General features: G+C 42.6%; 1 protein-coding gene across 5 annotated transcripts in view; it reads right to left on the reverse strand.

Annotated features, from left to right (window-relative positions):
- The window catches only part of LOC138247224 (adenosine deaminase-like), a 206,377-nt gene that overhangs the window by 142,577 nt on the left and 36,833 nt on the right, over positions 1-26,967 (reverse strand). The window contains exon 1 of one of the 5 annotated variants that reach the window (XM_069201960.1): positions 14,284-14,363. The exons of 3 other annotated variants lie outside the window; for them this stretch is intronic. The gene's annotated coding sequence lies outside the window, so the exon portion shown is untranslated. Of the gene's footprint in view, positions 1-14,283; positions 14,395-26,967 lie in introns of those variants that run through there. One more of the 5 variants, XM_069201958.1, reaches the window with a different exon arrangement.

The raw sequence follows: 26,967 nt of genomic DNA on the forward strand, positions 1-26,967 counted from the left end.
CCTATCCCAGTCTAGTCGCTTCAGTTGTTGCCTTGCCTTCTCTAACTCTCGCCAGATTCTGGGCGCACCAGTAGATTTATGGGAACGCTCCAGTGCAGCCACTCTCTGCTCTAGCTTCTCTCTCACCTCTCTCCTCGCTCTATTATCCCTCGCAGACAGTGCCATCACCTCGCCCCGCAATACTGCCTTCAACGCCTCCCAGAGAGTCTCCATGGAGGTGCTGCCGTCGTCATTAAAGGCAATATAATCCGTAATCGCGTGCCGAAGCGACTCCACCGCTGACTCACTCTGAAGCAAGAAGTCCTTAAAGCGCCAACTCAGGGTACCCACGCGACCTACCTCCATGGCCAATTCAACAGTAATAGGGGCATGATCAGTCAAGGCCCTGGGCTCTATCGTAGCCTCTCTAACCCGGGACATAAACTCTTGTGAGGCCAAAAAGAGATCGAGCCGTGCGTAGGTCTTGGTCGCCGCAGAATAGAAGGAATAATCTCGGAGTGTAGGATGCGACTTCCTCCACACATCCTCCAACCCACACTCCGCTAACCATTGGCGCCCCATCTCCGTCAATGCCCCAGTCTGCCCAAAGCGTTGGCCCGAGCGGTCAAGCTTGCTGTCCATCACCAGATTAAAATCCCCCGCTATCAAAATGGCGCTATCTGGCGAACTAAATATAGGGGAAATTGACTGTCTCAGGAAAGCCTCCTGCTGAAAATTCAGAGCATAAAGGGAATCAACGGTGAAAGAAAAAGCCCCAAGCCGCATTCTAATTGCCAGGAACCTACCCGGGACTTCAAATACCTTCCCAACTACCTCCCCAGCGAAAGTCCTCGCGAGCAATATTGCCACCCCCGCATGTTTCGTAGCAGCTGAGGACCAAAGCTGCCTAGGGAACCATCTTGAGCGCATGCGAAACATGTCTTTGTGTAACAAGTGGGTCTCTTGTAAAAGGCAAATGTGACTCCCAGATTTCTCTAGGCCTGACAGAATCGCTAACCGCTTGGTTGGGTTGTTAAGCCCACGAACATTCAAACTTAGACACTTAACTGTCATGTCGTTACAGGGAGAGAGTCACCCAGGGGAAAAGAGCATGGGGCTGCTCCGCCAATAACACTCATAGACCGGACTCCCAGGGAAGCACACCAACAGACAACCACTGCGCACAACAGGTGCTCGCAACAAAAAAAGTCCTCATGCACTCATCGCCACAGAGGAAAAAGTCCCAACTGGGTCGTGAAATCCCCGCAAGTTAATCGGCTAGGCCCATCCACCCCGCCACCCAGGCCCCTCCTTGACAGCCCGTAGGCCAGCGAATAAGTGACCCGATGCCAACCAGTCGCCCAGAGGTGCCCTAGTCTTGAATATTGGTCCCAGCTGCTACATTGCTCACTGCCGACTGCCGCTCCGACAGTTGCTCCGACGTGGTAAGTCGCTGTTGTTTCCTCCTTTCTCCTCCAGCTCGGACGGTCCTCTCTGCTGGGGCCCGGCTTCGCACCCAGGTCCTGGCCACCCTCCACTAGGCCCAGGATCCGGTTCACTTCTGATATGGACTTCACTTGATGGAGCTGCGCATCCCAGCGAAAGATAAGGCGGAACGGGTGACCCCAAGAGTATGACACATCCTGTGCTCTCAAGTGTTCCGTAATAGGCTTGAATTCGCGCCGTCGCTGCAAAGTCCGTGCCGAGAGATTCTGAAATAATTGGAGCTGGTGCCCTCTAAATTGGATCTGCGGCAGATTACGTGCCCGTTGCAATATACTCTCCTTGAGCCCATAATTATGGACGCACGCCAGGATATACGGAGGGCGATCTCCATCACCTCGAGCCCGGCCCACCCAATGCACTCTATCAAGCGTAATCTCTCGGGACTCCTCCAGGCCTAGAACTGAACTGAATAGCTCCACAACAAACTCTCCAATGTCCTCCTTCTCAGCCCCAGACGGTGCTCCTCTAATGCGGATATTATGCCTGCGTGACCGGTTCTCTAGGTCCTCTACCGCAAGCTGAAGGAGATCCTGTTGTTCCCGCAAGCGAATGCATTCTTGTTGGAGATCCGCCACCTCCTCACCTCGGGAGATTTCACCCTCCTCAACCTGTGCCACCCGCTCGCCTAGGGAGGTGACCTCTGCTCTCAACTCTTTTACCTCGTGGGAGATGTCCCTTCGAAGCTCTTGGAGATCGCTCCAGAGCGAGTCGAATGGGGAGGCAAGAAAGCCCCTCGTTACCGGGGCCCCCTCATCCTCCTCCACCTCACCCCTCGCTCCGGAGTTCTCGCAGCAGGCGGCCCCTCAGGAGCCCCACCCGGCACTGGGGTGCCCCGGTGAGCATGTCTCTGACTGTCCGTTCGCGCTTGCCTTTAGCGGCCGCCATCACTCCAGCTCCCCACCGCGTCATGGGTCCAGCTCAATTGAAGCCTCCTCACAAATACGCCCAGGGGTCGGGCCACCCGAGGCCCACCGAAGTCACCAGCCGTCACCAACCTCTCCACCTACGGGCAATACACGTCGCTTCTCTACCACACCACGTGCCTCATCTCTGGCGAGGTCCACCGCGGGCTGCCTGCACCGCCGATCAGTGGCCCCAGGGCCCCACACCATCAAGGGCCACTCTATGCCCAAATCCAGCCACCCAACAGTGCAGCAGCACTTGTCTCCCCAACCAGGGGCTTAGGCCTAATAATCCTCAAGGCTTCGGCGCTCCGTGCCACATCAGGAGCACAGCATTGCCCCCGGCGAACACTAGCAGCACGGCGCTCTCCCGGGCCGCCGCCGCGCCACCTCTTGCGGGCGCCCGGACACCGGGCCCAAGGGCCGCCGCACTGCCCGAACCGCCGCAAGCCGCGCCCGCCTGCCACAGGCACCGGCACCAGCCACGCGGCTCCGCTCCTCCGCTCGGCGGCTACGCAGGTGCCCTGGGCCCCCTGGGGCACCCCGTCATCTGCAGCGCTGGAGCGATCACCGGGCCACCCAGAAGCACCCCAACTTTGGTCACAAAAGCTGTGTCGGAGGCCTAGGCGGCAGAGCTCAGACAAACATGTCCGCTCACGCCGCCATCTTAGCCACGCCCCCCACAATTGTGTTTTAATGTGAGAAATACATCTTTTCAAAAAGAGAAAGGCTTGTTGCACTATAAGGGTACGCACTTAGTGATTGTCAGGAATGTGGCTGAATTTGTTATTGATAATTTTCTTTTTTGCTGATAAGACAAGTGAGTCCCACAGGAATCTTGTTTTGATTTTTTTTTGTCTCTAATCTTGACATTTGCTCTTTCCCGTTGTGGTTAGAACTGGGTGTGGTGTGATTTGGGGGTACATTTATATACCTATAAAAATGCACTTTGGGTCAGATGTAGCAACTTCCGCATTTGCGATTCGGAAATTGCGAGTCTGTGCGACTCGCAATTTCCGAATCGCAAATGCAGATGCAGAACGGTGTCTCAGACACCGTCTGTGACTCGCTATGGGGTCGCAAAGACCCACCTCATAAATATTAATGAGGTGGGTTGCATTTTGCGACCCCATAGAAAGTCCCTGCACTCACAGGGATGGTGGCCTGCTGAAGTCAGCAGACCTCCATGCCTGTGACTGCTTTTTAAATAAAGCAGTTATTTTTTCTTTTTTTTGCAGCCCATTTTCCTTAAAGGAAAACAAGTTGCAAAGTAAAAAAAATAACGAAACCATTTGGTTTCGTTTTTTCAGAGCAGGCAGTGGTCCATTGGACCACTGCCTGCTCTGAAAAAACCTTTTGGGCAACATTCACAAAGGGGAAGGGGTCCCCTGGGGACCCCTTCCCTTTTGCGAATGAGTTACCACCAGTGTGACACTGGTGGTAACTGCAAATTGCTTTGCGACTGCATTCGCGGTCACAAAGCAATTCTGCATTGCGATGCGAGTCGCAAATAGGAAGGGAACACCCCTTCCTATTTGCGAGTCGCATTCACAATTTGTGAGTCGGTACCGACTCGCAAATTGTGAATGTGCATCGCAGAAGGCTGTTTGCATGGCGCAAACTGCGATTTTCGCAGTTTGCACCATGCAAACAGCTTACTACATCTGGCCCTTAGTGTGTTAGCAAATTTACTTCTGTAATATTTAGTTGTATGCAATGCACACAACCTAATTATAATCACAGTGTCTTAACTATGCATGTTGTACTATGGCACTCAAACTCTCAATGCTCTCTGCACTAATTATAGCCGGTAGCTCGAGTGCAGCAATCTCCTAAACCAAAAAGGTAATTTTCCCTTGAATCCTTTGTCCTTCTTGTTCTTACGGATGCATTTGGAACAGATGCAGCTGCAGCACAACATACAGCTCACTCTAACTGTACATACTTGCCTTTGTGGTGCACTGGCAAATTACCATACTTTGGTGCTACTATTTTGTTAATGTTCTCTTGCTTTTCTTCTTTTGCAGGTCGCCATTGAGAAGATGATCCAAAGAAGAACTGAAGGATCCGATCGAAGATCTTCAGGCACAGCAAAAAGACAGGAATCCTCATCTACGACTAAAGATCCAAGGATACTACCACTATAGTGAGTAATATCAATAACAAGCAATGGGTCATTGCTGGGTACAGTTTAAATTGCCAGCTGCATCCAAGATGGCCAACAACCCTCACAAGACCTCAGATTGTCACAGCAGAGCAGTCATGGGCCTTTAACAATTAGGCTCCCAGAGGTGCAAATCTTGCTGGTCACATCCACCGCAGTCCTTAAACTTTAGGTCCTAAGGCCTCCATTCAAGCTGGACACCCTCGACAAGCAGTTCATGAGGGAATTCCCAAGATATTTAGCAAGTAAACTCAAAATCTTATGTGGTGAACGACGCACAAAAAGCTTGGAGCCATTCATCCTTGAAATTCGAAAACTGAATAAGTTTAAATTGATGAAACCGTCCTTTTTGCTAATACCTCCAAGATTTGGAAATCATTTCCATCAGTCAACAGTCAAATTTCTTCGTACAATCGATCCCAACAGTAATTAAAAGCATGCTGTTTGACCATCACCTTTTCATTTGACAACCAAAATACTGAACAGTCCTCTAGGCGAACCCCTAACCTGAAGGGAAATGGTACTTTGGGCCTGGTTTGATCAAGAACCCTGAGACTGCAGAAGTCTTCCTTTTCCTCATGTGTTTCACTCCATCCTCATCAATTGCCCTTCTTGAATGCCAAACATATTTTAGATTTTATATGAATCTCTGTTTTTCTGCTCTACTTTCCTTTTTCTTTGTTCCTACTGCTGTCTCAATGTAAAGTGCGTTGATACCCTATGGTTCTGGTCGGTTCAGCAGAAAACCGAAAAATAAATAAATATAAATAGATAATGGCTTACCATAACTGGTTAAAGTCAGTGTTTTCATTGTCTGGGGTTATGGTTATAACATTATTTCAACTGGCGTTTTTATGTACATTGTATATCAGATGCTATATTATAATGTGCAAAAGGTAAAGCCTAGGTTGCAGCCGAATTCACCTTATTTTGCGCCATAAGGACAGGGTCTGAGCACCAGAAGAAAAACAGCTTTGTCTAATCGGATTTGTATTTGAAATTCAAAGTTGCTTAACAAACAGCCATTCTATAGCCATACAAACTCAATTGCAAAGGTGGACGTATCATGATTCGTTCAAAGTCCACCCATTGTTTATAGAACACACCTATTTCCAAAAACACTGAATGGGTTTATATCAAACAGAAAACGAGCATATTCGGAATAAAGCTTTTAAATTAAAGACAAGCATGATGTAATTCCAATTGGTAGTTTTTGCCCCACCAAAATGCCGACATTCTTGTGTGACAGAAACATTAAAACCCTCCTTTTTAGACCTCTCCCCTTATTTCCTTCTCACCCTCAATGGACCAGTTTGCACAAAATTGACACAGCAATCTAAACTAAATGTCCAGGTGAATAATGTCACATATGTTTTCACTTTTGAGGTTAAATTAACATTAAAGTATACATTTTTCAGTCCTTTCTAGTTTTATTGGAATAATTAAATAGGTCACATGCAACATATGTAAGATATTTTTAATGCAAACGCTTACGTTTGGAACATGACAATTTTACAAAAATGTAAACTAAATCAACCAGACTATAGTTTTTAAAAAAACACAAATATATTAACTGTATTTGTAAAACAACTTTGAACTTGGTGAACTGACAAAAAAGTGTAGTAAAAAAAAACTCTTTTGGGTACATAATCACCTCAGTCTATAACGGAATTCCATACATAAATAATATACAAACAATGCTATGTCATATTTTGTGGTGATGTGTCAAACGGTGCCTAAGTGGACTGCAAATGGGTAAAAGGCCTTCCTGTGGCAAGCAATGTGCAGGTCTCAAAACCTGACAAAATAGACACACAACCACACACAAACAGTCAAACAACTGTGCACTTATGGTTGTGACTCAGATTCAGCTGAAAAGGCATTTTGGGTTTGCTTATAACGTTGGCGACATTGACAAGTTTCCTGCCAAACAGCATGAGTGTCCAAGTTTCAGTAGATTACATTGGCCACAGGTCCATTCAGGTGGGGAAACGGGGAAGGGATGTTAACAAAGTTGTGTTGCAATGTGAATCCCCATAGGAAATTTTGTTCTGCAGTAAATACTGCTGAAAAGAATTACTTCGAAAATGGCAACAACCTATAATGTCAATTATCGGGGTGCCTGTGCATTGTGGTGTGCATCAATTCTTTAGTTTTTGAGATATGTGCCGTACAAAATGAGTTAAATTGAAAGGATTTTTGTCAGTCAGGTGATTCTTGATTATGCACAAATCCAGATCTTTAAACCGACCGAACATGATGTATTTAAAAAACAAACAGATCCCATTAGAAGACACATCATTTTTCCTCTTCGTTCCAGTATGGATTTTCCTGATCTTTGAGGGATATGAGGAGGAAGGCAGTTGGATCGACGGGCAGCATCTGAATTTTGTTGTTGTGGCAGCAAATACCGGATGCCAAGTAACAAAGCCTGCATCCTGAAAATAGTGACAAGGGGGGCATAAAGTTTTGGGGGAGCCTCACCTAACTACATGGATGATGTGGGTGTATACTAGAAGTGCAGGTGATGTCCCCAGTGGAAAAGATGGACCCATTTCTCCAGCGGGATTCACAGACAGTTTTAGGTTCACTGGTTTTACCATTTGCGGTTATGTCCACATTTATTTTTAGAACAATTCAATCCTTTTTTGTAACTCCTCATATCAAGTATGCATAGCAAAGAGTATGCTCAGAGAGCACAGTGGACTCTGGGTCTGGTTTGGCACTTCACCACATGCTATGCTCTGTGCCAACAGCCAAGAGAGAATTGGTGGTGCTATGCACATCTGGTCCACTACATATGCCAATAGATCATGCACAGCTGGTTTAAGTCAAGGGGTCAGGATGCAAGGCCAAGCAACAGGCTACGTCTTGCACTTAGCGCATGTTGTGCATTGCTGGTAGTGTATTCTTCTGGTTCACCGATATGGTGACTGGTGAAGGCCTGCATGCGAGTTTGGTTGTGTGGCCTCTACTCAAAAATGGTTAAGCATGCAGGGCATACAGGAGATTGGCCACAGGGCCTATGGCAAATCACTGCTGCACATGGCCAAAGACCATTTACAGCAGTCGGTGATGTGTGGCAAGTTGGGGTTGAGAGGCAGGGCAGAACCCGGCCATATACAGTGAGTCCCCATTTTACATTGCAAAAGCCTTTACAACGCAAGATTTCGGTACACAGGAGACTGGGTGTAGGGCCTGACCAATGGCTAACCACTATGGTGGTTGGGAACAGGGCCTGTGGGCAACACTGACTGCACACAGTCAAAGACCCTGCGCAGCAGAGGTTGGACTTTATAATGAGATATACAATAAAGAAACTCTTAAAAAACTGCCCAGAGCACACATTCAAACATGCCTGGAAGAACTTAGGGTTTATCAGAGCAAGCAGAGGCTTTGAGTCTACTGGGACAGGTATTTTGCTAATCTAACTCCAGTCTTTCAATATCTGGGAAACGTGCAAATGTCCTCTGTCTAAAGTGTAGTTATATATTTAAGAAAAAAAGAAAGCGTTTTATTATGTTTCTTGAATAAAGTCCACCTTTTTAAATGTAATCCATATGGAAATTAAGCCAGTGTATTTTGAAATTTAAATACGATTGCTAACTAGACTGAAGAAACTATGGTTCACATTTTCTAAAGTTTTGCATGGGTGCTTTGGTTGTACAAAGTGGCACACATCTGTGGCGTGATTTACTATATTATAAAGGCCTGCGGAAGCAGGTGAAACTCTTGCTACATTACACAAGTGCCTGTGCAAACCTTTGCAGATCTGGGCCCATGTAACCTGAAGAGGTATAGGGAAATTCCTCCTAACCCTGCAACAGAACATGCTTGGTGTTCACCTGAAGGTTCTTCTGAACTTTCTATCATCTGATTTTGAGTTTCTGTCAAAAGCATTTTGCAAGTATGACTAAAGTTGCCTCTTCAACTTATATGCATTAAACCTTTGCATTCTTTGCTTGTTGAAATATCCTTGTAAGCAATTTCTTAAAATTCCTGCACAGATCTAGCTGTAACAATTTTGTACCGCCTCTCATAACAATCTTTGGTAATTCTTCAGTCTTGATATTTGGGATTTATGTTAGTATTTGTGACAAATGATTGTACCCCAATGTATGAATAGCTGACTTCCTGTTACGTGCCAGAAGTCTTGTCTTGAAGGGAATTCCCATGCTTAAGAGCCTTGACTAACAAAATGCCTGTCGTGGTTTCGTAAAGCAACTCTACTCAATCACAAATGTATAGCTCTTGATTCTTGCAGTGTTTGGTTGAGGATAGAAGGTGAGTATAATTAGTACCTCCTTATCTCCCAACAGAGTCGCAATTATTCCTTCACTCAGCCATGTATCCCCGGGCAGAGTTTTGCACTTTTATACCATACATGTAGCTTCAACTAAAATATGGTTGTTGGCATTTATTCCTATATTGTTATGTTCATTTGCCACCACATATGTGAAAGCATATTTTTAAGTACTTAAAATGAGTGATAAATCAAATTGAGAATAGAAGGTTGTGGTCTGGGTACCTGCAATATGGGCACCTAGATTTAAATCTCTTGTATACCTAGAGCAACTACTAGAGACAAAAACATTGGCCTGCACATGTGAGACTTTTCAATAGTGAAGATTTGACAGCTGAGTGGCTGGGGAGCAGCTTATAAAGTTTTAGGAACAATTCTTGGTCTTGAAATACATCTTTTGGTTGGGCTCCACTGCTAGTCAGACAGGCTCACCTCGCCTGCCATTTTGTTTTTGTTTTTCAAACATTCATTGCTTGATTTATTTTCCTGAATGGATGGCACTGAATTTAGCCATTTGGGCTGCCGCCTCAGAAGGCAAATTGATGCCAATTCAAGGAATTTAGAATAATTACTTTTCAGGATGTTTCATGACGTTTCCAGAGTAACAGTGAGTAGAAGGAAGGATTTTTTGGCATTTTTCCAGACTTAAGCTCCATCAACCGTAGATAAGGTATGATACATCCATTTGATTTAAAGTTACATATAGAGATATGAACACTACTTTAGAATTTCCTAAGCAATTGGGAGGATTTATTCCGCTCCATAAAGGAGAAGCAATAGGGTTTTCAGTTCAACCCAATTACTAGTCTGCTTTACCATAAGTGTTTGAACTGTGCTTTTATTGTGCTTACATTCTTTTTCTTTGTAGTTTTCTTCCTAATATTCTTTCTTGCTTGGAATTGATTCTACTTGTATTTCTTTCTTACAACATGTCTCTTTTTTGCATTGATGGGTTTAGTTGATGTTCTTCATGTCTTTTACTGTTGTCATATTTTAATTGTACTCTGTCTTACCAGAGTTCTTCTACGCTCATCTTTCTGTCATTGGCGTTAGTTAATTAAAACAATGTTTCTCAAAACTCAAGGTTGTGTTGTTTCCAAGTTTAATCTTTTTCCCACTTTTGTTAGACTCATCATTAATTACTTCTAGTGTATCAGGAGTACAGGAAGGCCATATATGCATTTGTTTCAACACTCCATATTTTCAATTTTATGTCCACTTTAACTACATTACTATGGCACGCTGGACATCTCACCATACTATTTTGTCCACATTCTAGGGATTTGCACTGAATACTGATTTAGGTTTTGGAGCTTCTTCTACTTTCCTTTGCCTTACAACAATTGGAATTAAGTATTTAGATTTAAGCTCTTTGTACTCCCTACTTTTGCCTACTACTCATATAGCTTCGGCTTATGTTTGCCATTTTGTTCTGTGTTATTTTTCTTTGTCTTGATCAATGGATAGTCTTAGTATTGTCTTGTTGAACGTTATTGGTTAATGAAAATCAGTAGAATGTCAAAGAGTTCCTACTCATCCGTCTAAAGCTAGATGTCATATTGCAATGCCACCAGAAACTCATATTATAGCTGAAGATGTAAACTGGTTAAACATTCCAGGTAGGTAATGTCTATTCTTCTCCTGTTAGGAAAAAAAGGATAGAGTAATTATTCATTTTAATAAAGTTTTAACACTGACTTACATAATCATGGAACTGGTGAAAAGGGAAGATGGTTAATTCTTAGTGCAAACCTTATATGTATATCTTACTCATTCATGAATGTTTACGGTCCTTATGAGGTTCAGATGTAATATTGGAAATCTATCTCCTTGAAGTTGATGTCCTGTGCAAATAATCACCTTGTAGTCTGGGGAGGGATTTTAAACAATTAAAGAAGCAACTATGGATAGAAGCTTTGATTTACCAGGCCCACGTGCATTAGCTGATCTTGCTTTCTGTGGAGGCCGCTACTTTATTAAAAAATGGAGGAACCACTCGCTCCCATAATTTCGGGTAAAGCTGACTATACCAATTGCCAGTTCCTTTGAGACAGGTCATGAAATAAGCTTTACCAATATCCTCGGCACATGTGTTAGAAGCTTGTCCATTTGTTTGAAGGAAATGACTAATTTGTAACTAGGAGAATGCCAGTTTGGAGGGGACGGTCGGATTATTAGAAACCAGTTGTTCTCAGGACTTCACTGCACTGGTCAGCAAGAAGTCACTGAGCCTGTGGAATCTCACACTTTCCCACCACTTAATGATTGCCGTCTCAAGTTGTGCTCCTATGCGAGAGCAGTCTCTTATGCATATGGAGGAATGACCTGGAGAATCTGAAACTCATATTTTAGTTTCTCAGATCTGAAGGCCAGAATGTAGAGAAGCTAATATCTAGTGCACTTAGGTAATTTTGGTACTTTTGAAAAAACAAGAATCCTGATATCAGCCTGGCTCATCATCTGTTGGAGATAAAAGCAATCTGAATGGATGTTAACTGCTGCAGCACGAATGAGCGGATAAAAGGAAAGCTTTTTCAGCATCAGACATACTTATGGCTGCCTTTGTACTATTTGCTTAGTAGTAATGGATGTCCTGTAGCAAAACTTTGGCATTGGATTAAATGTGCCTAATAGGTAGAAATTTGCTTTGGTCTCAATGGACCAAAGTTTGTCCTGAAGAGACAAGCCTGATCGTAATGATTTATGTGAAGATTTTATAGTCGCTGTACAAAAGGCAGATTGGGTGGTACGAGCATGGTTTCTCAGGAGGTTTATCCTTTTTAAGGAAACTAATGATCACTGCTCCTGTGAATGAGCTTGGTAGATCACAGCCTTCAAAAATTTCATTAAAAATGATCTGTAGGAATTTGGCCACTTGAGTTTCAAATAGCTTATATACTTCAGCCGGAAGGCCATCACTCCCCCAAGCTTTCGCATTGGGAGGTGAATTTATCGCATCCTTTACCTTAGCTAATCAAATGGGGACAGTGGCAGTCACTAGCTAGAACAGAAAGCTGAATTTAATGCAAGAATGCTTCAATATGCTTGAGGGTAGATTTGTTAGCCAATGCATAGCGATCTGTGTAATGATCAAGAAAAACTTTGTGGGTTAAATTAGGCTGACCATTTAAGTCAATGTCATATTGTATATTGCATTAATAATCTTGTTTTTTCTTCTTTTCTTCACTGACAATGCCAAAAAGCACCCTGCATGCTAGCTTTCTTTTTAACTTTTCTGGAAGCATGTATTTTGACTAACTATTTCTCTAGACATATAGTGATCTTTAAATTTTTGAAGCACTTGTAGTATGTTGGCTCTAGTAGTGTGTTTACAACGTTAACAGTACTTGAGTGTGGCCAGATCGTGTTCAGGCTGAAGGGATGAGGACTGTTCTTTCCTTTGTTTATTTATTTGTGCCCTACATGAGATTGCTTCTACCTGAATAAAGGCCTTTAGGGCACCCCAAACTGCTAAAGATGGAGCTGTGCCTATATTTCTTTCGAGAAATTCATCTATGGCAAGGAGCATCATCAAAACACAATTTTCGTCCGCTACTAATGACTTATCAAAGCAACATCTAGGCCGTTCAGCCCTCTGATCCCCCAATAATACTTCTAAGAATAGGGTTGAGTGGTCAGAGAAGGGATTCGCTATTATACCTGTTTTGCTTTTACGCCAATGGTATAGTCTCTCCATGGAGGATAGTTAGCCCATCAAGGATCAATTAGTGTAAAATCGGCTCTCAATTTAGCCAAAAAGCGAGATAACCTTGGTTTACTATACTGCTTGTTAATGTGTGTACAATCCAGTCTGACATCATGTATAACACATTGAAATCCTCCCTAAAACCACAAGCCCCGCTAATTACGTCATGAGTTTATAAACTTCTTTAAGGGAGGAAAACATTGTCTTCAAATGGACCATAAAAGCTAAACGAATGAGCTAAAGCTCAACAATCCATCTTTCCCTGGGATCTCTTAACACCTGCTACACCTCACATATAAGATATTGGAAGATCAATACTGCCAACTCCCTAACTGGCAGCACTGGTGGATGCGAAATACGCATGTAAGATAAATCTAGAGATGCTAGGCTGCTTCGCTATGGGCTGGAGATGGGTGTCTTGGGGAAGAATAACCTAAACTTTAGATATTTTCAGCCACACCAATATGGACCTAAATTTAGATTGATTATTATTATAATTGACATTACAGAATGCAATACTAAAACTTCTTAATTCACTAAGGCGTAGTTGAGATTCTCCATGATTCATAAAGAATATTCTGGCCGTAATTCTGATTTTTTTTCCCTACCTCCCAGTGGCCTAAAAAATTGAAAATCGTCATGTATCAATTCATTGATGGTCATCTTCGGCCCCAACAAGACAGCATGGAACGACTCCTGGTGGGCCACCACCCTCGGACCGTCCCCAACACCCACCACCCACACACGCAACCTTGGCATCGTACTGGACTCATCTCTCTCCATGACCCAGCAAATCAACACCATATCATCCTCCTGCTTCAACACCCTTTGCATGCTACACAAGACTTTCAAATGGATTCCTTTAGAAACAAGAAGAACAGTCACCCACGCCCTCATTAGCAGCAGACTGGACTACGGCAACGCCCTCTACGCAAAGACCACAGCCAAGCTTCAAAGAAAACTCCAGCGGATACAGAACGCAGCTGTACGTCTCATCCTCAACCTCCCGCGCCACGAACACATATCCACCCACCTCAGATCCCTACACTGGTTGCCCATCACTAAAAGGATCATTTTCAAAGTCCTCGTCCACGCTCACAAAGCCCTCCACGACACTGGACCGGCCTACCTCAACGAATGAGTTAACTTCCACATACCAACTCGACAGCTCCGCTCCGCCGACCTCGCCTTCGCTACAGGCCCTCGCATCCAATGCGCCATCTCTGGCGGCAGATCCTTCTCCCACCTTGCCGCCAAGACCTGAAACTCCCTCCCCACCAACCTACGCAAGACCCAGGACCTCCTAACCTTCAGAAATCACCTAAAAACATGGCTTTTCAGACAGTAAACATCACCCCCAGCGCCTTTAGACCCTACCGGGTGAGTAGTGCGCTTAAGAAATGATTTGATTGATTGATTTATGGTTATTCTCTGAAAAATGCAATGCTTCAGAACTTTTCTACCGGAGCTTCTTCCCTCACCGACCCACACCAACCTGTTGAGCCCCACTCATCACAGGGTCCCCCCGGGAGCTGGACCCAACCACCCTTGACTCCACTCCCCCACGTCCCTTCCCCTAGGTGAGTGCCCTGACAATGCACTCAAACCTGCACAGGTATTCTGAACTGCTAGGAGGCCCTTAAGGATACCAAATAAATGATATATATGAAAAAAAGTGTTTGCTTAATGGGCAGAACATAATATAGATGAAAAATGGTGTTACCTGTGAAGGGCGAATCCCTCTAGATGATATGAGAGGTAGAGGAAGGCACTTCCTTGCTGTACAGGTTGTAAGTAAACGTGAACGTGTAGTGCTGACAAGGTGCTCTCTTCACTGCAAAATTGATGGCATGAAGACAATAAGATTGAGTAACTAACTTAACAGAGGTTTGAAATAAAATGTATGCTGTCTCCAATAAGTGGTTGCCTTTCTTTTTATCTATTGAAATGGTGATGCTATCAAATAGCATTTTTTTCTATCCATGGTCCAGTAAGATTTCCTCAAATGTTTTTAAGCAAATAATAGCCTGTTGTAAACCATTGCAAGGTGGATGGGAGACCTTTTCTTATATATAATTACTCTAAGGTCCAGAGTCTAACACATCCTTCCTCTTGGTATGTCAAAGATTAAGATTACCAACAGCGTATTATGCTGACATGACTCAATGGAAGAAGGCACCTTGAATATTTAGTCAATAAATTTCAAATACCAAGTTTCTCTCTCTTCAAGAAATAAAACAAAAGTTTGATATCCCTAGTAAATATGATTTGCTATAAGCAGCTCTTAATCAAATATTGCCAGATCCTTCTATCATACACAAGGAGGTTGAGGTGTCGCTCCAAAAAAATATTTTTTCCACAGACACTAAAAATCTTCTCAAACACATATAAAATATAGATTACAATACAGAAAGGGCTAAAATGAAGGTTGAACTATTTTGGGAAGAGGACCTTTAATCAACCCTAGTTATCTCTGTTAAGAAGACAATGTGGTCAAAAATTAATTCAACATCTTGCTCAGCAAGTTCCACTCAAACATTGCACTTCTTTTATAATAGATTATTTTAACCCTCTACTCCCTATTTAAAGTGAAAATATTGATACATGTTTGTCATGTAACAGTGATATTAGTGATACAGTGCACATGTTCTTCCAATGTCCAGATATTAAATTGTTTTTGAAACACCTCTAGCAGATTACCAACATTGACTCAGTTTAATTGCCATTTGACAGACTGTTCATTTTCCTTGGTGGCTCTTCAGAAATGTAAACTTGTTGATCATGCTAGTACATTAGATAGTGGAATGTGATATGCTATAATCATAGTCTTAATACAGCCAACATCTCCTCTTCACCAATGGGCATTGAGAAAAATGCTGTAGTTGTGCTTTGCTTCTTATTTGAAAATGCTGTCACAGATGTTTTCAAAGCCTTTTGAAATCAATGTATTTAATCTAAAAATTGTATTATTTTGACAATAGCATCCTCTTTATAAAATTAACATGGATTCTTATTCACTCAATCAATTTATTGTCAGTGTGGATTCAATAGTTCATCAACAAATATAAAGATAAAAATGTTGAATAAAATAAACAGATTAAAAAAAGCAATTTAATTTAAAAGGCAAAACCACAATTAGATCGCATTCATTGGTAACTGTATTCAAGTGTGAAATTTATAACAATAAAATGAAAAAATATTACAAACAGCGGTGACCATCAAGCATTAATCGTGAATCATAAAATGTAAACCGTTAGTAGGCAGGACAAAACATATCCAGCATTCACTATAGCCTCGCATTGAGAGTCTACACTAAGCCCATAAACCTCTGTTGCATTGCCCATGCTGACATAATGAATTTAGCTACTGCAAACACCACGGTTGCCTTGTATCACTTTTACATATTTTCAATGAGTTGATGGAATCAGACAGCCCTGAGGATCAACAAATTAGTGTGAGCCATCTGGATCTCTGTCTGGAGTATTCCTTGGAGAAGAACAGAAAATGCCTTTCTGATTCATCTATTGAGCAACAGATAGGACAAAGTGATCACTTATCAGTCGACCTATTAATTACTAGATAGTAAAGTAAGAACATCATATTGAAACTGCAAGAAAAGCAAATGTGCCTGAATCCGGCAAATATAATCAATGGCTTCCTCAAATTTAAATTTGTTTTTGTACAAGACAAAGGCCTGGGTCTTACTGCCTTAAAAATCAGAGGTCTCTCTTTCAGATAAAATTCTCCTAATAGACTTGTTTGGTGAAACATTTGCCAGTGCTGTCAATATCTGAAGGGTTCTCCTGAAACCTTCCCAATCCCAAGCTAGTGAAAGTCCCTTTAATGCAAACTAACCAGGGGATTTTCTGTGAGCTCTGCAAAAACTATCTACTGCCCACTGGTGGTTGATGTTTGGTAGGTCTCCTGGGGGTGTCCTTTGACAGTGGCGGGAACAGTTTAGGGGAATAGAATGGAATGGGAGAAAGTCCTCATAATCCCTAAATGATCTGGCACAAGCATAAAAAAGTGAGGTAGAATCTGTCTGGACACCAGCAGGGGTGACTCTTGCAGATACAACACCAGCTGTGTCAGCATCTGGATTACAAATGAAGGAAGCAAGAAGTGATGATACTGAATCTTCAGGTGCTTGCCCTCCTTGAGGTTCGGTTAGATACCCAACCTGCACTTTTTTCACAAATATTAGTCCAAGAGCCAAAGTTAAATCAGTCTTTTGAGTACAACAACAGTGTCTTTTGCACAGGTTTTGTTTACTAGTAGTGGAAGAGCTATTTTGTTTTCTGTGGAAATGGAATGGAGCATTACATCCCTCTGCTTGTGTCACACACAAGAAGTTATGGATCCTTGAGACTGCTCACTCAAAACGTGGACCAATCAATTATTCTCCGTAAAGCTAGACCGGGCGAAAGAGATTAGCAGTGGACATTTGGAAGAAGGCTGGCATGTAGTTCATGCTTTAGGCAATGTGGATTGGCGTATTTGGAGAAGGCAATAAAAATAGCCTAAAGGAAGTGGGTTTATGCTATGCCCTTGCATGATGGGTTGACTGTGCTTTGAGAGCACAATGTGTGCATGCCTTGGATGTTTAAAATTGACATTCACACAGACTCCCCCTAGGTTTTTTTTTCTAACAGGCCCACCAAATCTATCCTATGGACCATCAAAATGTCATGAATAATTCAGACTGGGAAATACAATTTGGAATGAAGCCAAAGGAGTACTTTATGCCTAAAGCAAGTGAATGATTCCGCTGCCTTCTCACGCAGGTGGGGACATGGGTCAAAACTACTATGTTGGGACAATCAGTGGAGGTAAGTTAATAACATAGCCGCAAGGGAGTAGGGATGTTCCAGCCCTTTCCTTTGAGAAGCTGTTACCTCCCGCTTCCCAAAGCCTATAGTATGCGTATGATATAGAACCAGGTTGATTCTTGCTGGACTCCTAAGCCCTGCTATTGGTGCTTGTCCAGGTGGTATCACTAAAGACATTACTAGGTGCTGGTTGAGGGCAGCTGACATCCCCCATCCTTCATGGGGGACTATTGCTGCTGCGGTTACCACGGGGAGTGAACAGCATCTCTCCAGACAGCTAGGGGCAGATCACTGGTTGCCATGTGATATTTCGGCTAGGGGTCAACCTGTGTCACAGAGAGGGGTAAGTTGCATAATTTCTGCTCCATGGCCTCCATTCACTCTTCATTTGGTTGGAGGAGTGTTAGAAATTGGGTTACTGGTTGGGTGGGTTTGAGCCCTGGTCAAGCAGCAACCACAATCCTAGTAAAGGTAAGGCACATCCAAACCCCACAATAACCTGTGCTCAATCCCCTGGTAGCTTGGCACAACGCAGTCAGGCTTAACTCAGAGGCAATGTAATTTATTTGTGTAACACTTCAAACAATAAATCTGTGACAACACCACACAAACGGATCCACACCAGGCTAGAACAACAGAGCAACATTTAATAAACAAACCAAGACCAAAACAGTAAAAATCCAATCAGTAGATCCGGAGTTAAGAATTTTTAAAGAATGAACTGCAATTTAGTGCCTACAAGCATAAAACGCTAAATGCTGGTCATGTTGAACTGGGTCAAAGTCAAAAGTTCAAGCAGACAGCGATGGAGCACCAGTCGTATACATTCCCAGATTAGTCCAGCTGAAGCATTACCTTCTCAAGTTTTGTGCCAATGGTACAGTTCACATGGAAGAAGTTCACTAGGAGCAAGGACAGCATCTCTGGCAATGGTGGGCAGCGCGAGGAGCAAGCCTCACATCACAGATGGGCAAGCTGGAGTCTCATGTTTCCGATCCATGCATGCCGATGATACTTGCTGTGAGAAGAGACAGCCTTGTGGCAGCTCATGCTGATTTTCCGTGTGAGTGAAGTGGTTCCGGTGCAAATAGGCCCATCCCGGTCACAAAGAGCCCAAAAGCTTGAATATAAGAGCTCAAGAGCCACACCAAAGGCCCTAGACCCGATAAGCACCTCCTAGGGGTAAGGAACTCATTGAAGATGGGTCCAGCAGCTGTGAAGAGCCTATTATGCACGGAGGCTCAGATCAGGAGGCCAGCAGACTAACCCTTTGAGCCACTCTGGGTTCAGGATAGAGCTAAAGGTCCAGTTCTTTTTCCCTGGTCAAGAGGGCAGCAGGCATCAGGTCAGCAAAGCAGATGTTCCTTCAAAGTAGCATTCTAGCAGAGTGGCAGTCCTTTCCACAGCACAGTAGTACTTTTTCATGGCAGACTATCCACAGTTCCAGAAGCGTACTGAAGTGGTAGTATCTGAGGTCCAGTTTATACACTGGTACCCTGGTACTGGAAGGTGGGAGAAACTTCTACACAGTGGTTTTGAAGTGCAATGAATTATTGACTTCCCCTGCCGTGGCTCCAAGCTGTCTGAAGTGACAATGCAATGTTGTTAGGACTTTTGTGTGTGGAAAGGGCACATCCTATTTAGGTATACATAAGGTTGAGTCCAACTCCCTCCCTCCCATCCTGCCTGCAATGGCCCAATAAGTCACGCCTAAAATCCCATTGTGTGTGGCTGTCTAGGAGAAATACACAAAGCCCAACTGCTAACTACACCCAGTCTTGTGGCCAGAGACAGAATGCAGGCACCAAAATGGTTAAGGCAGAAAATGCAAACTTTCTAAAAGTGGAATTTTCAGGACTGCAATTTAAAATCTGACTTCACCATAAGTTAGGATTTTAAATTGTGATTCGAGAGACACCAAACTTGAAGGAATTATCTCTTCTCATTTGGAAATTACGCTTATAAAATGTAATAAGGCAACTTTACTGTTATCCTATTGCGAAGATAGGCCTTGCAGTAGTGAAAGACGAATTTGAGTTTTTTTAATATCAGGCCATGTAAAACTAAAATGTATATGTCCTACTTTTCAAGTACATTACACATTGCCTTTAGGGCTTTCTAAGGCCTACCCTAAGACTGACTTATATCTATTAAAAAGAAAGGTTTGGGACTGGCAAAAGGTTTATTTTGCCAGGTCAACCTGGGAGTTTAAACCACACGCACAGGCTCTGCAATGGCAGGCCTGCGTCATGTTTAAAAGGTTACTTAAGTGTGTGGCACAATCAGGGCTGCAGGCCCACTAATAGCATTTAGTCTACAGGCCCTGGGCACATGTAGTGCACTGTACTAGGGACTTACAAGTAAGTTAAATATGCCAATTGGGGGATAAGACAAGAGCACAAGAACTTTAGTGGGAAAGTGCACAGAGTCTTAAGGCCAGCAAAAACAAATTCAGTAAGAAATAGGAGGAGGAAAGCTAAACATTTGAGGATGGCACTGCAGGAAGGGCTAAGTACAATAAAGAGAAGTTTAACCAAAGCTGTGAGATCATCAATCATACTCTAATGGGGCACGTCCTCTAAGTCGAGTGGCCCAGGGATGGATCGACGGACCGGACTCTTGTGCATAGTGGTTTAGTTTTGGAAGCAGGAGAACACCTTTAGCGTTTGACTAGAGGGCCTTCTTCAGAGAGGCCGCTAGTGTCCTGGCTCTGGGTTAGGCCATAGGTAGCCCTAGATTAATTATTGGTGGCTATTTGATTTGGAGATAGCAAGGATGATGCCTGAAGCACATTATGAGAAAAGTTAATGCGTTCTGGTGGCGGGTCTGATGGCCCTGGGAGGAGCTCAGAGGTGAGGGAAAGGTGACGTTTAGTAAGTTTGATTTCACCCACAGCCTGTTGGCTCAACCTTCTGATCAAAGAGTTTAATGCTGGCTTAGGTGTGGAAAGTACACCTTTATGTTTGCCATATTGTGTAACAACTAGGGGGTAATGTTGTAATTATGAACAGATCTGACTATGAGGATGAAATTAAGACTCAATTGAATGATGTTCAGTGCTATGAGAAAGTCTTGTACAATCCGATATTCAGATTAACCAGTATGATACATACAAAACTAAATGATTGGCACCAGCAAAACCTTTTGAGCAAAGATGAATGTTTGTATCTCGCTGTGGACCATCCTAGATTTCCGTGTCTCTACACTTTGCCAAAAATTCATTAAAAATTACCTTTTCCACCAGGGAGACCCATTGTCTCAGGCATTGCAGGACCTACTGAGAAAATATCAGAATATGTAGACCTGTTCCTGCAACCGATTGTTAATAATCTTCCTTCGTACGTCAAGGACACAACACATATCTTGAGTATTTTGAATGATGTGGAGTGGGAGTCAAACATGTTATTGGTTACTCTAGATGTAGTTTCATTACATACATGACTAGAGCACAATTTGGGGCTACAAGCGATTGAGATGTTTCTTAATAGGAAACCTGCTACTTTATGGAAACATACTAGAATGTTACTAGAAATGATTAATATAATACTCAACAATAATTTCTTCCTCTTCAAACAGGATTGGAACAGACAAAAACAAGGGGTGGGGATGGGCTCCAGATTCCCCCCTTCCTACGCAAACCTTTTCATGGGCTTGTTTGAGGAGAGGTGGGTCTGGGGTCCAGATGCCGCCCTTTGGCAGACAGATATACTATATTGGGGGCATTATATTGATGGCTGCATTATGATTTGGACACGTAGTGTTGAATGACTTACTGAATTTTGTGAATTTCTTAACTCTAATAACATGAATATAAAATTTAGTTACCAGTATAGTGCCAAAAACATTGAGTTCTTGGACGTGGAACTATTTATAGATGACAATAGAATACATAGTAAACTATTTAGGAAGTCTACAGCATGTAATTCTATATTACATGCAGGAAGTGCCCACCCAAGACATCAAATCCATCAATATCCTACGGTGGAATGATACGAGCAAGACGCAATTGTAGTAGGAATGATGAATTTGAAGAATGTATCAAAGATATGGGCAGACAGTTTGAACAAAGAGGCTATCAGAGGCATATTGTTGACAGAGCAAAGCACAGGATAAGACATGTTCCCAGGAGTGATACACTTAGATCTAGGGAATGCTCTACTCAGAGGAAGGCTACTGATAAGGTTAGACTGGTTACAGACTATACTGGTGTTTCCAGATTGTTGAAGAAATATGTCCATAAGCATTGGTATATCTTACAACAAGATGAGGTACTAAAGGGAGTTGTCAGCAGTAAACCAGAAATCACATACCGTAGAGGTAGATCCCTTAAAAATATCCTTAGTCCGAGCTTCCCATTGATGAAAAGAAAAGAGGATTGGCTGTTTACTCATAGTATGGGTTTTCATAGATGTGGACATTGCGGGTTATGCAAATGGGCGTGCCATGGTAAGAAGGAATTCACAAACAATAGTGGACATATTTTTAAGATTGGATCCATTATTAATTGCAACACATCTTTTGCGGTTTATATTGTTTCGTGCAGATGCAACTGCTTTTATATGGGGAGTACAATCCGTCCACTCAGAGCAAGGATAGGAGAACATGTAAGGGCTTTATCGCATGAGGATGTGAGACACCCGTTGGTAGCATACATTATGACATGCGAGGCACAGGGCGCTCGCAAGACTTTTGAATTCTTTGGTATTGGCCTTATACCACAAGACCCCAGAGGGAGTAATAGAGAACTTGTCCTCCGTAGAAGGGAGGCAATGTGGATATTGCATCTCAGGGCAGTGGAGGAAGGCCTCAACACAGATTGAGAACTTGAATACTTCCTTGGTGAATGAGTGTAGCTGAAAAGCAAATTCTTTTGTCAATTTGGTCTATGTTCAATTGATTAATGTCCCTCTGACAATGGGGGCATATTATACTGATAGGGGGATATGCAACATGAGGTCATGTACTACATATCTGCCTTTTTTTTTTTATACTTGAATTTGCGTTTGTACAATGTCTTGTCATATTGTATGTTAAAATACTGTTGTTGTTAATGCAGATTTAATACTTGCTCAATATTATTTCTAAGGTTGTTAAGGTTGTACCTACAAATATCATGTTTTGGATATATTCTGCAATGTATGCTAGTTATACTCTGCCCACACATATTAGCTCATAGAAAAGTGACGTACGAATTCTAACATACAATATATGAGATATATTGGATTAACGACATCATCAAACACCAGGGTTACAATTCTTGTTAAGTATAATAATTGGTAGATGGGCTATATTCACCATTTATTTTCTTCACACACCACAACTGTGGACACCGTTTGCCTAATTTATATCTAATGTAGCGTCTCACTGTTGGAGTTTGGTATGGCTTCTTATTACCTTGTAATTAATTCTCCAATTATTCTTGGGGTGGATTATTTACACCCTTGAGTCCTTTTGGATTAATGTGGTCATTTCTCTCTTTTTATTAAATAACCACAAAGGAATATCGCGGTTAGAGGCGTAATGGCCGAAACCGCTAAGTACTGGAGTTCTCTTTCTCTCACTACTAAGATGCTTTCGGGTAATGCGGTAATTGGTGGAGGGACGTTCACAGTCCCTTGTTTATCTCTAACCATTTAGTAGTTATAGCTCTTCCGGGCGTGAAACGGAGTAGCGTACTCGCAACCGGAGCACTTTTTCTGATAGTCACGCCGCCATGGCGGTGCAGCTACGGAGTCATATCCCAGGTGGGTTCGTGCGCTTATGGTCAGTGCGGCATGGATTTCGATATGTTATTTTTGAATACTTATTTCGATCTTGGCGAAATGAAGAGCATTGGCTCACTAAAATTTACGCTGATGATATTTACCATTTTACAGATTTGGGTGTCATCTCTTACCGCAATGTTTGATTGAAACACCAAAATAACTTACAGATATGAGATACATGGATTATCGCCATTAAAATAAAAGGATGAAGAATTGCTTTATCTTGCAGGTACAGTTTAATTGATTAATCAGGGTTCTTTCAGCAATATTTAAGCGCACGACACCGGCTCATCACACAATCATTTCCAGTTTGCTGTTGCAATACTTTGAGAGACGCTAGTGAATGAGGTTAAGCCTTCTATGTGTGTTTCTTTTTCATTGTTAGATGTGGGCACTAATATTGGTTCGAGCACGTTTTTACTCGGATTGGAAGGCTAGCAATATCCTGCGTATACTCACGATTTTAGGTGATTTCGATTGATTTGGACTCTTTCTTTTACTGTTTACATTTGTCAATCTTGTATCTATCCCACCTTTCCTATGGTGAAGGGTTTAGTTTATAACTTTGTGTCTTTCGGTACTTGATGACTATCATTATGCTTATATAGCTCATGTTTTGAATACATTTTCAGCCCTGATGAAGTCGATGGGGTGGTCCCTGGACGAAACATGTGTTGGTTGTTGGGTTTGAACATAACCAAGTAACATCATGGATATGATGATTGGCAGACTTAGTACTGACTGGATTTAATTTGAACATTTATAATAAACCCTGGCTGTTGGGTTTGAACATAACCAAGTAACAACGTGGATATGATGATTGGCAGACTCACTATTGATTGGTTTGAATTTGAAAATTTATAATTAACCCTATATTTGTTGGAACTACGTTGCAGACTGCCTCTTCACTTCTGGACTACATGTCACACCATCCAGTGATATCCAAGTTTGGTGCTTTTCTTCTTCCAAGGAAACTACAGAGACTATACGGAACACATTCATATCTATCTATTTATATTAACTAGACAAATTCACTGAGTGCCTCCTATTTGTATGACAATTTTCTGTTTGTTTTCCTTACAGTTAGGGGGTTAGGGATGTAGGCCCCCAGGAGTGCACCGTGTGTGATACCGTCAGTGCTTTGCAATTACCTCGAGTTCTCAGAGCGCCAATTCTTTTCCCTAAAAACCAACACCCTGCGCGATTAGATTGTGTAACAACTAGGTTGAAAAACAATCACCAATGAAACATTGAGGCCGGAAAGAAAACAGGACAATTAATTGAAGGGATTAAAAGGTACCATCAGCCCTCTGATGAGAGCCTTTCAGATTAGACAAGATCAGCAGAGTTCAGTAATACATGATAATCACTTGGAAATTAGGATTGGACGGAGTGCACAGAGTCACGCTCTGCAAAGTGGTAAAAAAAACTCTGCCGCGCTAAGCGGAATTCGGCAGGCGGGCAGAGTTTCCCGCCACACCTGTTAGTGTTTTGCTTAATGTCAAACGCAATGTAGAGTACGTACTTACGTTCAAAATCAAGCACAAATGGCACCTTGTGGTTTGCATGGCATGGCCATCTTGTTTTTATTCACTTTATGGTGCTGTGCCTGTTTTTTTCATCCATCAATAATCTTTTCAATCCTCCACTCTCCTAATTAATCTACCCCTCATTTTTATTTATTGTATTATGGTGTCTTTGTGTGTCTGTATATTTTTACACGTTTCATTTTTTTGTGCTTTTTGGGATTTTGTATTTTTGTTTAATTTTCCCTGTAATTCCTTAGTTATTCTTATTTCCTCCTTCTCCTCCTGTTTCTTTTCTTCACCCCATCACCCAATGCCATGGCAGAGCAGGGTGGTGGTGGCAAACAGGGGAGCAGCAGTGCCCGGCCCCCGACAGCCACCACCAGCCATCTACCTTGTAGGAAGCAGCAACACCATGGGATGCAGCCCATCTTTTGTGAGGTGGAGGTAGCAGCACTGGTTTTCTATCGGCAGCGTGACCTCCCCTCCATGCTGACAGTAGGTGGCAGCAGGTGGCAGGCCTGGCTGCTGTTACCCCCTGTGGGAGCATCGTCTGCATTGCAGGAAGGTGCGCAGGTGCGCCTAGCACACGACCTAGGTCCAGCGAACCACCCAGCAGATGACACACTCGTTGGCATATATCATTAACTGCATGGAGCACCTGCTTGACTTGCTAGGTGTTGAGATTCCGGGGCTCGGAGAGTATTCATTATTTGTTGTGTTTTGCTGACTTTTTTTCTGAATAGCATGCTGCTTACACTCTCAGGCAAATTACGTTTAGTTTACGTTAAGAATATTATTATGGAATCCAGTTTGAGCTGGTCAGGTGCTCGGAGCTACCTCATTGTACTCGCCAGTGTTCACTTTGACTGATTATTTAAGAAGCCATTGCAATGCAGACTCCTCTGCCCACCTGTCACCATAGTGAATAACTGATATCAGTGATTTAGCATTCTCTGTGGCTTTCTTTATGTAGCTCGTACAGTCCCAGGCAATTTCACAGTGATGTGTACTAATAGTATGCTTCAATGCATTGCAAAAAAAGGAGGTTGGTCCATCAAGGGAATTGAGAAATGAGAATAGAATCAAAGTTCGTGCATCAGTTCTAGCTGTAGGTTTTATTAAGGAAATTTGGAATAGGGCTTTTAGGAGTATAGCCGTCTCAATGATAGTGGATCATACTAGTACCATAGGCGATCTGATTTAGGTAAGTACAATGTTACCGCACTTGCCTGTTATAAATGTTTGTGGCTATGAACTGTACCACTAATCTCTTTTTTATCTTCTTTATTTCTTCCATCAGCACCCAAGGGCAAGAAAAGGGGCACCACAAAGGGGGATCCGACAGGAGCTGCGGAGGTGCCAAACTACCAGCACCGATGCTGAGTGCTCTGCTCACCCCAGTAAGTCCTATTCTTTATCAATATTATTGTTATTATTCCCCTAACTGTTACCTCTACCCACTATTATATTACTTTTAATTGTGTCCTTTTTACTTTTTTAATACTGTCTCCTTTTTTCCAACTGTCCTACTTCATTTTTGTTATCCCTGCGTTATCTTTTTTCTGTCTCTCATTGACAATTTTTATTCCACTCCTTCATTGTGCATCAGTGATTCTGAGTCATCATCATCATAGGCTATAGCTGTGCCCCTCAATTATGCAAAGCTTTTGGTTGGCTTGACAACCAGTCTTTTCCAACATTGTGAATCAACAAAATGCTCAGAGTGATATTTTGAATAGAAGATACTGTAATGCTAACCAAACTCTAGTGATGTTTTGCATTTCAATTTTTTATAATTTAAAAAATGAAGGAGAGATGTACCTGGCATTGGAAAACTGTTACTGTCAACCAGCGGAGCCAGCTCAAGTTCTGCTGCAGGAACACATGGATCAGGGGGCGAAGCAGCGGCAGGGTAAGCAGTGGTAAGTCACATTGCATGCTTATTGACAATTACTAATACTCACTAGCTACAAGGGCGTGATTGTGAACCCCCCACCCCCTCAGCAAAACCACATATAATGTACACTAAAAATTATGATTTGATGGAAATGGGAAAGAACAGAAGGTTAAAAGAAAGGATGGGTGAAATGAGTGAAAGGAAAGGATGTGTGGGTGGGTGAAGGGATGCGTGAGTGAGTAAAGGGTAAATGGATGGATGGGTTAAAGGATGATTGAAAGAAAGGGTGGATAGTGGATACTGAAGTGATTGATAATGGACTGTGAATTTTGGTGAAAGACTGGATGAGAAAAAGTAAATCCTACATCATGGTGGTTATGGGTGAAT

Source organism: Pleurodeles waltl, chromosome 7 (assembly GCF_031143425.1).
Source record: "Pleurodeles waltl isolate 20211129_DDA chromosome 7, aPleWal1.hap1.20221129, whole genome shotgun sequence".
Lineage (NCBI taxonomy): Eukaryota > Metazoa > Chordata > Amphibia > Caudata > Salamandridae > Pleurodeles > Pleurodeles waltl.